This window comes from Aphis gossypii, chromosome X (assembly GCF_020184175.1).
Source record: "Aphis gossypii isolate Hap1 chromosome X, ASM2018417v2, whole genome shotgun sequence".
Classification (NCBI taxonomy): Eukaryota; Metazoa; Arthropoda; class Insecta; order Hemiptera; family Aphididae; genus Aphis; species Aphis gossypii.
Genome location: NC_065533.1, coordinates 59,098,236 through 59,113,974, shown reverse-complemented (window position 1 = coordinate 59,113,974; position 15,739 = coordinate 59,098,236). Strand labels below are relative to the sequence as shown.

Genomic DNA, 15,739 nt, shown 5'->3' with positions numbered 1-15,739 from the left:
ATTCAACAATTTTTATGTATTTAGAAAAATAATTCATAAATACAGATACAAATGTATAATTTATATACTTGGATTCAGAATTTAGAGCCAAAACTAAAGTAGTTAAAGGTCTATTCACACATTTCTTTTTTTTTTTTTTTTTTTTTTTAGCTATACATTTTTACAATGCCCCTATAATTTAAGGTTTTCATTTCGTTAAAAAAAAAAAATAGAATAAGTAAGTCATTTTGATTACACAAATAAAGTGACACAACAAATAACCTACATCAGACTGATATTACAATGTTTTGTGCATCAAAGAAGTGAGTCCTGTATTGTTAATCTGATGCGAGGCTATAGGCCCAGAGCCAGTTGTTAATAGTGCCTACCTGACTTTCCATTTATAATATTAGGTATTCTGGGATATATTTTTTGTATAATGTATAATTTGCATTTTATATCAAAACTATCTTGTGTGTGAATAGACCAAATAATGGACATTAATTCAATACTAAATAATAAAAGGCAATAAACACATTAGTTGTCAATAATTTTACTAGAGTATGAACAAATTTCCGTAGTGCAAATTTTTGCAGGATTTGGGTAAGGTCATAACTAATAAAAAATTTACACTTAACATGTCCACTACCCTAGATAAATTAATAAAATTAAATGAACGTGAACATACTTTATATTATGTATTCTAGATTACAACATATTTTTAGGGCTATGGATGTCCTAAAAAATTATTCATTTTTACACTTTTTTTGAAATTATGTTAATTTTTAATTAATACTTTATGGAACAAAAATCTTTTAATATTGCATATTAAAATTATATTTTAATAATAATATTTAATATTATTTTATTTTATTTTTTTTTTTTTATCTGAATGCAACTAAAAAAAAAACATTAAATTATTTATAGAAATAATTTATTCTACATATTATATATAAAAAAAATATTTATTCATACTTATTAAGTTATCAGGTGAAATGTATTTTGCTGTGACTAACCAAAATAACAAATTGTATTTGTTCATCCAATGTTGTTATAGATATTTGAATTAAAAGTTGGTACTACTAATTACAGTTGAAATTTGAAAGAAAACAAAATTAATTTTCTAAAAAATAAGCAAAAATTATGATTAACATCAAATTATTTATTTCATAAAATAAATTCATACTTACATAATAAATTGTTTAGTTTGTTTGAAGATTAAAATATAATATGTAAAGAAACATGAATATTTTATTCTTTTATAGTCATTAGATACCAGTAGCAAGCAATGTAATTTGCATTAATTGTTGGTCAAATTGAGCTGCCTTATCATGTAGTTCACTGTATTTTTTGATTAATTATATAAACTCTACTAATTGCCACTGAAATAAAATTAAAATATTTAAACCATGGTTATTATTGTCAATAATATGTATAAATCACTTAAAAAAAAAAAAATAATAAAATTCTAATATATTAATTTTAAATTGAACTTACCAATAAATTATACAAATAAAGTTTTCAGCAAAGTATGAAATCTGATTTCCATAAATAATGTATACATAATAATATTGCTGATTGGACAGAAGTAATTAACTTCAAATTTGTTAACCAAATTACAACATTAAAACGCCATCAAAAAATATGTACAATAGGTATACATTAAATAATTGGCTTAAACTTTAAATTTATATTTTAAATAGGTAATAGGTACACATAATTTAGTATTTACTTAAAGTATACTTTGGTTAAACTTCAAAGAATAGTAATAATTAATAAATAATAATTAATATTCAATATTTGATAATGGGTAACTAACATTAACGATTAAGAGGACGTGATACCCAAAGTGTTACGTATGCAACGGCCGAGAGAACGCGCTATTAGGTGTTTTCGGGATCCGCAAGCGCGCGACGTCTAAGCCACGCCCACTATTCGCAGTCGGCGGCACTACTGGCACTGCTCATTCAGCGCGTCTCGGGAGCGCCGTTTATTATTTCATGAACGTTCGACTATGATGTATCCCGTCAATATAAAATTCACACAGTAAACGCCGCTGTATTATTTGTAATATCCGCGCGTACCCATTCGAACTATCTTTTTAGAAAAGTTACTGCTTACCTAAATATATGCACCAATATATAGACTGTAAAAACAGTAACACAACATACCTTAGTTTGTAGTTATTGCACTATTACTCATTCAAATATAATACATACAGTAAAATATAATTTAACAGTACCTAAACAAATACATCTTTTACGTTCAACTGTTCAATATTATATTATTCATTTTTTAGCATATTTCCGTTTATTAACAACTAAACTAAAAAAAAAATATTATACAAAGTAGTTTACAAATTAGTAATAAATTTATAAAAAAAAAAATGTATATTATGTACAACTTGTAGTTATTATGAAGACTAAATTTTGTTTTTTTTATTTTTCATAATTTTAATATTTTTAATTATGTGAGGAGGTTCAATAATGTCGCTTTTTAATTGACGTTTGCTGTACTGAGGGTCTACTATTTCTCGTAGTAGACATTCCTCGTAAAATCTATATAAAAAAACAGTATGCATTTTTCAAAATTGTTTGATTATAGGTACATTTTAATATTATACTGACAACTTTAAGGGGGATTCCATTTTTGAGGTCCAAAATTCATTGTCATAATTTATTGTTTGAATATAAGTCCATTTAGAAGTGTAGATAAAAAAAAAACATATCACACGTCCTGTAATGTGTAACTGCCCCTGAATTTGGTAAAAATAGTGACTATCTTCTTTTAAAGTTAAAGCATCATTTTTAACTTGCATGTACGGTAGCTGAAGCAACAATAAATTATAATTAAAAATAAGGCATATGTAATTTATATAATATAGAATTTTTAAAAATAGTTATTGGTTTATAGTAATTTGTTAAAATATTAGTTGGTACTTGTGATACGTTATACGACACCTTTTTTTCTTTTAGTACTTCTTCTATACTGTTGGAATCTTTTACAGAGTAGGGGCACTTAATTTCACAAATTGAATTTTCGTCAATCAATCCATCTGTAATTAAAAATTACATTTTATATTTTCATAGGTATTAATAGCTTATATTGAATGCATACTGATTGAATGTATATATATAAACCCCTATAATTTCACCTAAATGATACCAGTGTATATTTATTATATTTAAAATAATTCTAACCTGGAGTAGCCGCTAAATAAGGAATCGTTCTATCAATAAACAAACCGCATTTTTTAATTGTTTTATTAATTTTTTCCTGGAGAGCTTGAACCGCAATTTGTTCGGTGATTTTGCCATACTCTGTGGCGTGAGTAGTCACACTACCATATATTATATCACGTACTGCTATCTTACATAATGTATAAGGTCTCATTTTGCATATTTTGCCAAAATTGGAAGCTGTCAATCGCTTTCTTCTTTCTACAAACCATTTTTGGTTATTCGATTGATTCCGCGTTTCTAACTCCAATTTTTTTTAGAATCTTCCGAAAGGGTTATTGAAGAAATGAATTCAGTTTTTTTAACTTCAAATTCTTCATCTGACGTACACTAAAGAGGTTCTGCCAGTCCATAGTGTTCATCAGGACCTTTTGACACGGGGTTTTTTTTTTTTAAATATCTTTTTTGATTGAAAAAGAGCTCTTCGATTATTTAAACTTCTTCTTTTAGCAGCAGTAAACTTAAGAAATCGTTTCGCAACATTCCCTGTCAAGTTAAAATAATATTTTTAATGTTTTTAAAGTAATGGAGTTCTAATCATATTAATAAATACCTGGACTCTGATTAGTTATATTTTTATGAACTGCACGAATAAATTCACCTCCAGAATTAAACGAAACAACCGCTGCATGAACTCTAGTGCTGTACGATTGTTTTTGAGTGAAATTTATTCGTTTTCCAGCTATATGTTTGTTAATTATGCTATTGAATTGTTCACAATAGTTATTATCAACATCAAATAGTAGACTCCTTGCATTATCTACTACGCGACGAAGAATGTAGGCAATTTCATTCATTAGACCACAATTTACAATTTCTGGCACTAAATTTACTTCACACTGTTTAGGTCCACTGCAAAAATATACTTCACATTTCGTATGTTCACCAAATATATGGTAAGGACCATTCGTTATGTCTTTTCGTAAGCCTAAAATATATTTTGAATAGGTACATGTTATTTAAAAAAAAAAAAATGTTTTGCTAATTGTACCTACCTTCAATTTTTTCATAAAGAGACTGATCTAAGTTTTTTCTGTATGCAATTGATTTCGTAATTGCTGTTCGAAATCGTATTATATTCCTTGTAATAAATTTGCGAATATAACACGGATATAATGTTTTTTTTGTAAGAGCCATCAATTTCTGACCATAATTTCGTAGAATATGGTTCCTACATTCAATTTTTTCTACCAACAGTCGTGGGCCATATGGAAGCAATTCATGTAAACGTTTTGAAACGCTACTATCGCCTTCGCCTAAATTTAAAAAAGTATATTGATTGTATATTTGAAACTTGTTTTTTTGATTTTTTACCAATTAATTTATTAAATTTCAATCCATGTAGTGAAAAGCTTTTTAAAACCCTTCAGAAATAGCATCGGCTTCAATGCTAGTGGCACCTTTAGACCAGTTCAAGAAGCAGATATGTTCTTCTACACTTTTTTCACTATTTTTGGCCCTTTCACATATAACACAATAGCGATTGTGTATCCCAACAAACAACACTTTTTTTGATCGATAACCAATAATTGTCGCCTACAAAAAGTTAGTAATCATATTATATAGAAAAGTGTATTATTGCAAATAATAAAATAATTTCATCGCTAGGGCTAAGATTTGAATGTCCTTTAATATCAAAAAATGCCCTTAAAAACGCATTTATGATCTAAATATCTAAAACAATGTTATAACAAAAATGCATTACATTTTATAAATTTAATTACATTTTTTATTTTCAAAAATACACAAAATATACATACGTGTATCAATACATGTAACAAATATAAGTTTGACCTGTTTGATTAAACTATGATTAAAATATATAACTCTATTTTAATTATCATTACTGAATTGTCCCACCGGAATTATTATTTGTTCACCATATGGCGAAGTTGATATAATATAATAATTAATTAGATAAATAGTTTTAATTTATTTTGTATTACCATTTACCTGTGATATAGAAAGCATTAAATTGTTTTATGTTTAATTAAAATTTTTTTTCTTATTATTACTACAATTAAAAAGTTGCCTAAAAAGTTCGTTGTTAGAAAAGTGAATACTTGAAACACATTAAAAGCGAAAGCATTAAAATCCGAGCCCTAATCATTAAACATTTTAATATTTTCAAAATTACATTAATTATAATTATTTTTCAACTTACCGCTCCTGAATAAGCGTCATATTTGGTTTTATAGCTACGCTTGCTCCATTGGCCGTCCGCTATTACTGGACACATAGGCGTGCCATCTTCGTCAATGTCACCTGCTTCAATTGCTAACTGTTTTTCTTCTACCCCGGCAAGTTTTATCACATCCCATGCAGTTGCCTTGATATTTTCACTCAAATTATTTATATACTTAGTGTACGTTTTTGAAGTCATACATGGTATGTCCAAACTTGCAAACAGTTCAGCCAATTGTGTATGCCCTATGCCAACTGCTATAGTACCATTAACTGCTGATTTATTTATGGGTAAATAGTCCGGAGTTACCCGCTCTGAATCAATAATCATAATACAGTTGCACATTTTACACTTAAAAATCCATGTAGATTCAAAGCCTTTTCGAATTTCTTTCACAAACTCTACGTCAATGAAACTGCATCCTAAGCCAGGAGTATGCATTTTGCAACAAGAATTTTGAAATTGTAGAAATATATATTCCATGTCTACAATTCGTCTACCACCAAGAACACTATTTGATTCACTAAAAAAATATTTAATTATCTTATTATAATTATCAATTACAAATGTGTATTTGTGGTTTATTTATTTTATTTTCAAAAAAGTTTCAATTCAATCAAAATAAGTCATCTATTTACTATACTGGTATAGTTGGCAAAAATATAATTTAATGTTCCCTAAGTTAGTGTGAACACACGGTATATAAAAGTATTATTACCTGCTGATACTTTCTATCGTGGTTTCAAGTTGATGGAATTGTATATCTGAAATATCCGCATCATTATACTTATTAAAATTAGAATTTTCTTCAATTGGTACTGGTGTGTCATATGTACTGGAAAAGTATTATATTCGTAATTAATAATTAAAAATGAAGATACTAATTTAATTAACTTACGAGTTTTCACTATCTACTTCCATGAATTGTACTGCAGGCGTTGAAGTTGAAGTAGATGGCAAATCGCAGTTATTATTTTCACTATATTTATTTATAAACATAATATATTTTATTTATATAAATACTAAAAGACTATTTTTTAAACTTACGAATTTTCACTATTTTGAGTTGAGTTTTTTTTTTCATTCATTTTCTCAAAACGTCTTTTCATTATACTTTTGATAGACATTTTTCTGGAAACGAGTGATTTGGCCTTTTGAATTTTATCCTTTGGCAAGTCCAGTAGTGATATGTCATTCGTATAATTTACCAGTGAAGCGTCATATTTATTATTTTTTATTAATTTAAACACACTTTTGTAAATATTTTTAGGAGAAAAATATTTAGCAATTAACATAGGATTTTCCTTATTGGGTAACAGAGTAGTACCTGTTGCTTCCCACTTAATTCCATCTGTAATTTTATTTGTTCATTATATTCAATATATATATACCACTCACCTGATTGTGGCTCAAGTTGTGTACATTCAATGCTTTCTGTTATAAATGGTTTTTTGAGTATTTTTATTGCTTCTTTCAAGTTGACGTGTAAACGATTAGGTAAAAAATAAATTTTTGAATGGATTGAATCACTTCGATTTTTAAACATATTTAGCACAATAATTATAAATGTACCTATATGGTAATAAAATATTCCTCCACAAATGGTTTGCTTTTTACTAATATTAACCTTATTCGTCAAAATGATATATGAGCTGTGATGTGTTACATAGCACAAACATACAGATTTATAAACCATTATCATATATCATTAACATTTAATATTAAACTATTATATAGTCATAATAATAATTATTTTGTTGAACTACTGTTTAATTAAGCTGTATAGTATATACAATTATTAATTTTTTTTTATATAATGTTATGTTTAGCTAACATATTATTTGGCATTTAGTTATATTATTTAAAATTTATCATCAAAAACAAATAGGTACCCTGGTACCACCCATTAACATAATATAATAAGTATTATGACATAATTATTAACCATAGGCCATTAACTTTGTAGATTTAATATTTTGAATTTTGATATAATTGATTACAATAATAGTGACTTATAACTATTTAATTATCAAATGTTTTTCTTTATGTTTATGGTAATGAAGAATGACAAGCAATCTTATATAATAATTACTAACACGTCCTCTTAATGCGAGTTTTTTAAGGTAGATACATGATGTTCACAAATAAATATTTAGTTACGTGTTATTGCATGTGTAGTTACGAGCTATTGCATATTTTAACTTCTTGATGCAATCAAAATAATAGTATGAAATACCACGTAACTAAATGAACATATTATAATAACTGTACAATCAATTACCAATAAGAAGTTTTAAGAATAAATTAAATACAAAATAAATAGGTAAATACTAGTAAAACTGTTGGGTATACTATAGGTACCTAACCAATTACTTTACAAAATGCTAAATAATTGCTAAATTAAATTTTATTTATAGTATAGTAATTTAAAGTGAAATTAATAAAAATTAAATAGTATAATATTTAGTGTAACATAAAATAAATTGTTTATCAGACTTGATTTCATTTATTTAAAAACTTAAAATACTACTAACAAATTTAAAAATTATAAAAAAAATAACAGTATAATGTATTAATTAGTATCACATAAAATAAATTGTTTATCAGACTTGATTTCATTTTAATAATATTAAAAACTTAAAATACTACTAACAAATTTTAAAATGATGAAAAAAAATAACAGTATAATGTATTTAGTATCACATAAAATAAATTGTTTATCAGACTTGATTTCATTTTAATAATATTAAAAACTTAAAATACTAATAACAAATTTTAAAATGATGAAAAAAAATAACAGTATAATGTATTTAGTATCACATAAAATAAATTGTTTATCAGACTTGATTTCATTTTAAGAATATTAAAAACTTAAAATACTAATAACAAAATTTAAAATTATAAAAAATTATCAGACTTGATTTCATTTTAATAAATTTGATTTGTCAATTTAAATATTTCCTTTCCGAGGTTTTAAATTGTTACAATGAGGCAAGGCATCATAAAATGGATGGACATCAACTGGCAGAACTTTCTTAATGTTTTGCAAATCTTGCCACTTTGATAAAGTAATGGGTAATGGATTTTCATACAAACGGTTTAAACTTGAAAAAAAGTCTTTTGTAGTATTGTCATTTGAATGTTGTTTTTGTCTTGTAGCTTTTTGAGGAATCTTGCAATATGGTTCATCGAATATAAGTTTAAAATATATGCTATTTGATGATGGGTCATACATCAATGCTCGGAGGTCTTTGACCTCAGGATCCCCTTTATTATACCCCGGTCTAATTGATTGATATTCTCTTAACGATTTAAAATCCAAAAAATAATCATGGGTTAAAAGTATAGCTTCCAGTTTATTAGGATACATTCGAGCTTCCATAGTTGTTTTTACATAGTCATATGGGAGAAAAATATCTCTGTTTTTTAATTTTCGTTCTATTAAGCTGTGGATACCATCACATTCCATTTGGGTATGTCCTTTAATAAGAAATTTTTGTTCAATTGTTATATTTTTGAGTTTAGAAAACTTAAGTAAGGCATTTGACATGATAGAATTTCTATTCTGGTATCCACAGCCATCTGAGTATATTATTATAGGTAATGGCTTAATACATTTATTTTCCAAGTGCTTAGTAAGTATTGTGGCAAAAATAGAAGCCTCTAAATCTCCTTCAGATTCTTGCCACCAATAATTTGAGCAATCACCTGTAGCCAAATTGTAAATTGTATAGTTATGAACTTTAAGTTTCATTGCATAGTATAAAGCACTAGCATGTATGGAAGGACAGAGTTTTACTGCTTGCATATCAACTGTAAAACAATAACACTTATTTTCAATGGCTTGTTATTTATCTGTTTCTTTTTCTTCCCTTGCCCTGATTTTAAGAGCTACGTGTTCTGCATAGTCATCTTCAGATATCTGTCCTGTTTCATAAGCACAGCACACATCACATTGATCATTTTTAGGGATAAAGATTGAAAAATTGTTTTCTTTCATGAAATTTGAAAAATAACATTTACTAAAAGGAAGATATGTTTGATTTTCAACACAATGTTGTTTATAAATTTCAAATACTTCATTTAGGCTATTAAAAGGTCCTTCTAAGTATAATCGTTTAGTTCTTTTACGGCAATAGTGTGAAGGCATTTTTGCTAGTGAATTAAACCAATTTTTTATATCTTCAACTCGGTTGGCAAATAATGTTCTCTTGGCAATACTTTGAGGTGACTGTTTTTTTAGACTCAATAGTATTATTATTCAATGCAATGATAGAATGATTAGTTAGTAGACCATGTTCTGATTGTTGAACCCAATTTCGAACCATAAATTCTTTTAACCCAAGTGTTCCTAAGAACATTTTTTTACAGACACACTTGGGTGCTGAATCTTTATATCTGAGTTGGTACTTAAAAGTATTTGATCTTCTACTGTATATTTTACAACCAGTTGTGTCTCTTTTTGGTTCAATTGTAATAACCAGACTCAAAACATAAATTTTTTTCTCTTCCCATGAAGAGTTCCAAAATTTAAAAAAAATTTCTTTCCTTTGGCTTTCATCAAATTGATTACAAAAACGATTAACTGCTTTTAAACAAAATCTAGAAGTACACATATCTCCTAAACTTCTTGGTTCTCTTACAACATTATGCTCTACTACTTTTCCTTTTCGTTGAAATCCAATATATTCTTGGCCAGTCATTCTTTTGTGTTTATTATTTTTTCTTTTCCACTTTTCTTCTTGTGATGTTCTGTTTCGTTTTACGCCTATTACATTATCTGTGTTCATATTAATGTCTTCCAAGTAATATTCATTCTCATTTGTATTCATATTTATGTCTTCCAAATAATTTTCATTCACATTTGTGTTCATATTTATGACTTCCAAGTAATTTTCATTCTCATTTCTGTTTTCATCAACTATAATATTATTATTAGCATATTCTGCAGGAACGTCCAATTCATGATCCTCATATTCTATAAAGATATCATCAGAAAATATATTTTCTAAAGTAAAATAAGGCTCTGACAACATATTTTCTTCAATGTTTGGATCAAGTTCAATCTTATTCTGACTAGTATGCATTAGTTTATTTGATGTGTTGTCACCTAAATCATAAATATATTTTGATGTTTGAAATAGTTTAACATTAAAACAAATTATTTAATACATTATTACTTGATACTAATGGATTAGGTTGACGAATATCATTTTTTAAAATTGTTTTTGATACAATAATTGAACTATTTTTTTCTATAGTAGCTTTGTCACTAGTAGACATATCCATCATTAATTTAATCCTTGATTTAGATGTCATTTTTACAACTTACTATAAGATAATAACATAAAATATAATAATAATATTAATTCGTTGTAGGTAATATCACGTAACTACTAAAAAAATTTAAAATAAACTTGTATTACGACTGTGGAAAAATAGGTAATAACACGTATCTAAAGTAACAATTTGTACGTCTACGTAAAGTACTATGGGTTAATTGTTATTAAACAATGTTTTGTAAAAGACTTTACACTTAACCTACACACATCATATTACAAAAAAAAAAAAATTAATTACCTGAGTTTTGACGCCAAATTATATAATATTGTTGATGACTGATGTTCACATTGAAAACACAATGCTAAATTGTGTAGTTACGTGTTATCGCAGTTCAAAAGTAGATACACGGTATCACTTAAACGTGATTTTAGAGGGAAATAACAAAGATTTATAGGTAGTCTTTGGTTATAAAATATGTGCGCAAGGAGCTTAAAATTTTTTTGATGTATAATACTCATTTTCGATAAAATGTCAGTTACGTGGTATTGTCATTAGTGTAACGAAATGCAATAATACTAATACAATATTTTGATACTATACTCATTCATTACTAATTTGTACAATGTTAAACATTTTAGCGCAATTTTATCATCTTTTTTATTGTTTGAACCACGACCAGTAAGTGACATTTGTTTATCAAAATTATCAGTAATTAATGTATCCATTATGCATTTAGTCACCATGCATAAATCATTACCTCTCATCTCTTGTAATTTTTTTACCTAAAAATATTTTAGGAAACTATTTTTTTTCTCTTTTTGAACCATAAACAGATCCAATTTTTATTTGTTTGAAATTATAATTTCAAGAAATATATCAGGGCAAAAAATTATTGTTATAATAAACAATTATTTTTTTTATAGGAATAAAATGCTTTACCAAAAAAAGGATTTTTTCATTAAAAACATTTTTTTAATGTATTCCAAACAATATTCAAGTATATACTAACAATATTTGGAATTGAACTGTTACTTGTGCATTAGAGAAAACCAAGTGCGTTGACACTGTCTTTGACTTAATTAAGTAAAAGTATTATTATTATAAAAACTTACCAACTGTTTGTAAAACACATTGTCATTTTTAAGTTTTTTTCTCTACTTCATTAAAAGAAGCTAAATTGTCAATTGGAAACCCAGTTAAAATTATATTTTCAATAATGCTGTCGTTCATATTTTGTGATTTTCTTAATATTGAATAAATTTCATTTAACATATCATTGTATTTTTCTTGATTTAACATTATTTTGTTTAATTTAATATTTATCTTTGGTATGAATGTAGATATATATTTCATCTGCAATTCGTTATTAACTGTAAAAAAAAAAATAACATCCTCATATTATGCATATATGATTAAGTTGATTTTAAATTTAAACTAAAATATGATGATAACCGTTATGATTGTTAATTTTTGGTGACAGGAGATAATGGTGGTGTGAACAGTTTTCGAACAGTAGTTTTTTTATTTAGTTGTATTGGAGTTGATGATTTTAGACTATCATTATTGTTATAATAAGTGGAACTTTCAAACATTTCTGGAGAAATACAATTCTTATTTGAAATATAATTTGCCATATCTAAATAGTAAATTATAATTTTATTAAACCAATTACTGTTTATCAATTATTATTTATTTACAAGTTTAAAAAACAAGATTAATTACATTTAAAGAGCAATAAGTAACAAGTACAAAATATGTATGTTTAAGTATTTGTATTTACCAGGTTGATATTTGTATGGTGGTTCATCAAAAACATTCATTTTACCAATTGAAGAATCCATGATTACAGCATCACCATTTACTTTATGTCTAGATGATTTAGATGTACCTAAATAAAATTTTAATTATATTTAAAGGGCAAAAATTAACTACAAAATTATATATAAATATGTGCTTACTTGGTTGCCAAACATGTGCCAATTCATTACCATCTTCAGATACATTAACTTTACCAATTGAAGTATGCAAGGTTATAACATCACAATCTCCTTTATAATGTGATGATTTAGGCGTACCTGAATACAATTTTAAATATTAAAAGGCAAAAAGTAACTACAAGTTATATATATTTAAATTTGTGCTTACCAGGTTGCCAAATATGTGCCAATTCATCACCATCCTCAGATACATTAATGTTACCAATTAAAGAGTTCATGGTATCACTGTTTACGTTTACTTTATGTTGAGATGATATAGATGTATCTGAATATAATTTTAATTATTAAAAGGCAAAAAGTAACTACAAGGTTAACACGGTCGTGTCGCACGAATACCGCTATCTCACCCGCTAGACCCCCTTGCCTAGGTATCATCACTCGTTCGATAATCAATCGGGACGCCCGATTGATTAATCGAACCAGTTTCTGAGTCGGCGATGAGCCCCGAAGCTCCCGCGGCGTGGGTGACGACCGCCGAGAGCGACGACGGCGTTTGTCTGTTTTTAACCGCGCGTTACGACTGATCTCCGCCCGCCGCCTTTGCAGACCGCATCTGTCGCGACAGTGACTTTATATAAAATATATATATTATTATATTTATATATATATATATTCTTTTTCCTGTTGACTTTTTTTTGCTATTTCATTCGTTATATTTTTTTTCTTGCGAGTTGTGCCACGAAAGTATTTTCCTTTCGATAGTTTAGTTTTTCTTTTATTATTATATTAATTGTTCCGTAATATCATATACACTTGTTGTTGCTTTCTTTCGTTGTTTCCTATTATTACTATTATCATATTGTGCTACGTGACAAATTGGCTCCCCAAGGAATCGTACATCAAAAGTAGTATAAATATGGGGTGTCTGGCTCCATTTTTCAGCGGAGATGAAAAAAGTTTGAGGGGGTATTGTCCCCTTGCAGTGTAAGAAATTCCCGCTGTAAAATGGAGCCAGTCGCCCCACATTGTTTCAAGGAAACCATGAGGCGTTTGGCACCATTTTTATAGGGACACGAAAAATGTTTAAAGCGGAATGTCCTTCTTACAGTATAAAAATGCTCCCTATTACTTTTACTGAAAATAAAACATGATTAGTTATTAGATAAACAAATCATTTTCGTTTAAATTTCTAAAATAAATAAAAACTTTTTTTTTTTTATTATCATTTTGTTTATTTATTTTAAATTGATAATAGTATTTAACATCTAGTATTTTAAATAAATCAGTTTTTTAGTATTATTCACACTAGTTTTCTTACTTCTCTAGTAAAAGGTACATATTCAACAATGCGATCATGAATTAATAAACAATAAGCAGTTACACCTTGTCACGTAGCACGATATAATTTAATAGGTTTATAATATAAATACAATATGAAAAGAAAGATCACAGCAAAAGAAAGACAGCAACGACAAAGGTAAATAATTAGAGAAACGAAAGTTTAGATATATATATAATAATATGTATATATTGTATAATACAAGAAAAATCACGTTCGTGTTAAGACGAAGTAAATAAAAGAAAAACAACCAAATCAAATACACAATAAGTCGCGGAAAACGCACGGACTTATGATTGAACGGCGGCGGGCGGGGATCGATCGTAACAACGGTTAACGATAGACAAAAACGCCGCCGAAGCTCTCGGTGGTTGTCACCCACGCCGCGGGAGCTTCGGGGCTCATCGCCGACTCAGAAACTGGTTCGATTAATCGCTCGGGTGTCCCGATTGATTATCGAACGAGTGGTGATACCTAGGCAAGGGGGTCTAGCGGGTGAGATCGCGGTATTCGTGAGACACGACCGTGTCAACCTGTAAGAGATTCCGATGCTTCAATTTCCAATTGAACATCTACTGATGATGCTGTAGCCAATCGTTCTGTTTTGAAATATCGATAACTACAATTGGAGCGTTCGATAGAAAAATAGAGGGACTTAATATGGGGTTTCGTATATTTTTTTCATAGTACGATTCTTGAAACGATGTATACATATCATATAATAAGGTGAAATTATTTTTCGTAAAATCTAAATTCAAATTATCATATGGATAAGCTATTGAGTTAAGAAATACTTTAACGTTTTTATATTACAGTGATCCAATATACTACAATCTTTTTCTAACGAATTTTTACGTCCTTTTTGTAATCCAATTATGATAAATCGTGGTTTTTCTAATTTTGATGCTGTCTTCAAGTTACGCACTACTTTTTTTGTGGTTCCGAGTTCAGGATATTCAAAAGTTTCAAAAGATCTGAACGGGATAAACAAACTTTTTTCTTTTTCAATAAGTTTTAATAATTTTAACCTTTCTTCATCATCAACAGTAATATGTGGAACCTTCCAAACTATTTTATTCAAAACAACTTTTCCAGAATTTGTACTTGCACTGGTTATTACCTTTAGAGCGTTTAAATCGCTATGACATCGAGTTAATATTAGTTCTAATCTAGAATTAACTAATATCTTTTTAAAGTCTTCAAATAGACCTAACCAATATTTCAACGGAATGCATGCACTAAATTCTCCATTATTATTTGCTGGGTTTGAACTATTTTTAAAAATCCAACCAGCATTTTCATAACAATTATAATTATCAGGTGTACCTGATAGATAACCTTTTAACGAACTAGTAATACCAAGTACACGTGTACTATCTACTTCTATCCCATTGATTTCAAGTCGTATTTGATCAAAGAGATAGGAAAAACCGTTATTAGTAAGTTTTACTTTTCCAGCATCTGATACTTGACCTTCTAAATATTCATTCAGATACGGATAAACATCTGTTTGTTGAATTGATATACGTATTTCATCGTTATTATTAAATGAAGTTGTATACGGTGTATATGAATGATATTCGATTTTCGTAATTTTAGAATCGGTTTCAAATGGTGAACTTATATCTAAAATATCACTTTCAGGCATTCTGCTTTAATTTATAACCTAAAGCCTTTAAAATTGTTTTATTTTTCGTTGTTAGTTTTTTTACTTTATTCGATGTTACCGGTACCGCTTTAGTCTTTGGACTAACAAGATTTATTTTATGTAATGGGC

The 15,739-nt window shown here is 27.6% G+C and overlaps 1 pseudogene; it reads right to left on the bottom strand.

Moving 5' to 3' along the window:
- Positions 1-3,760: 3,760 nt before the first annotated feature.
- LOC126552582 (uncharacterized) lies at positions 3,761-5,892 on the bottom strand (annotated as a pseudogene).
- Between the last annotated feature and the right edge of the window lie 9,847 nt (positions 5,893-15,739).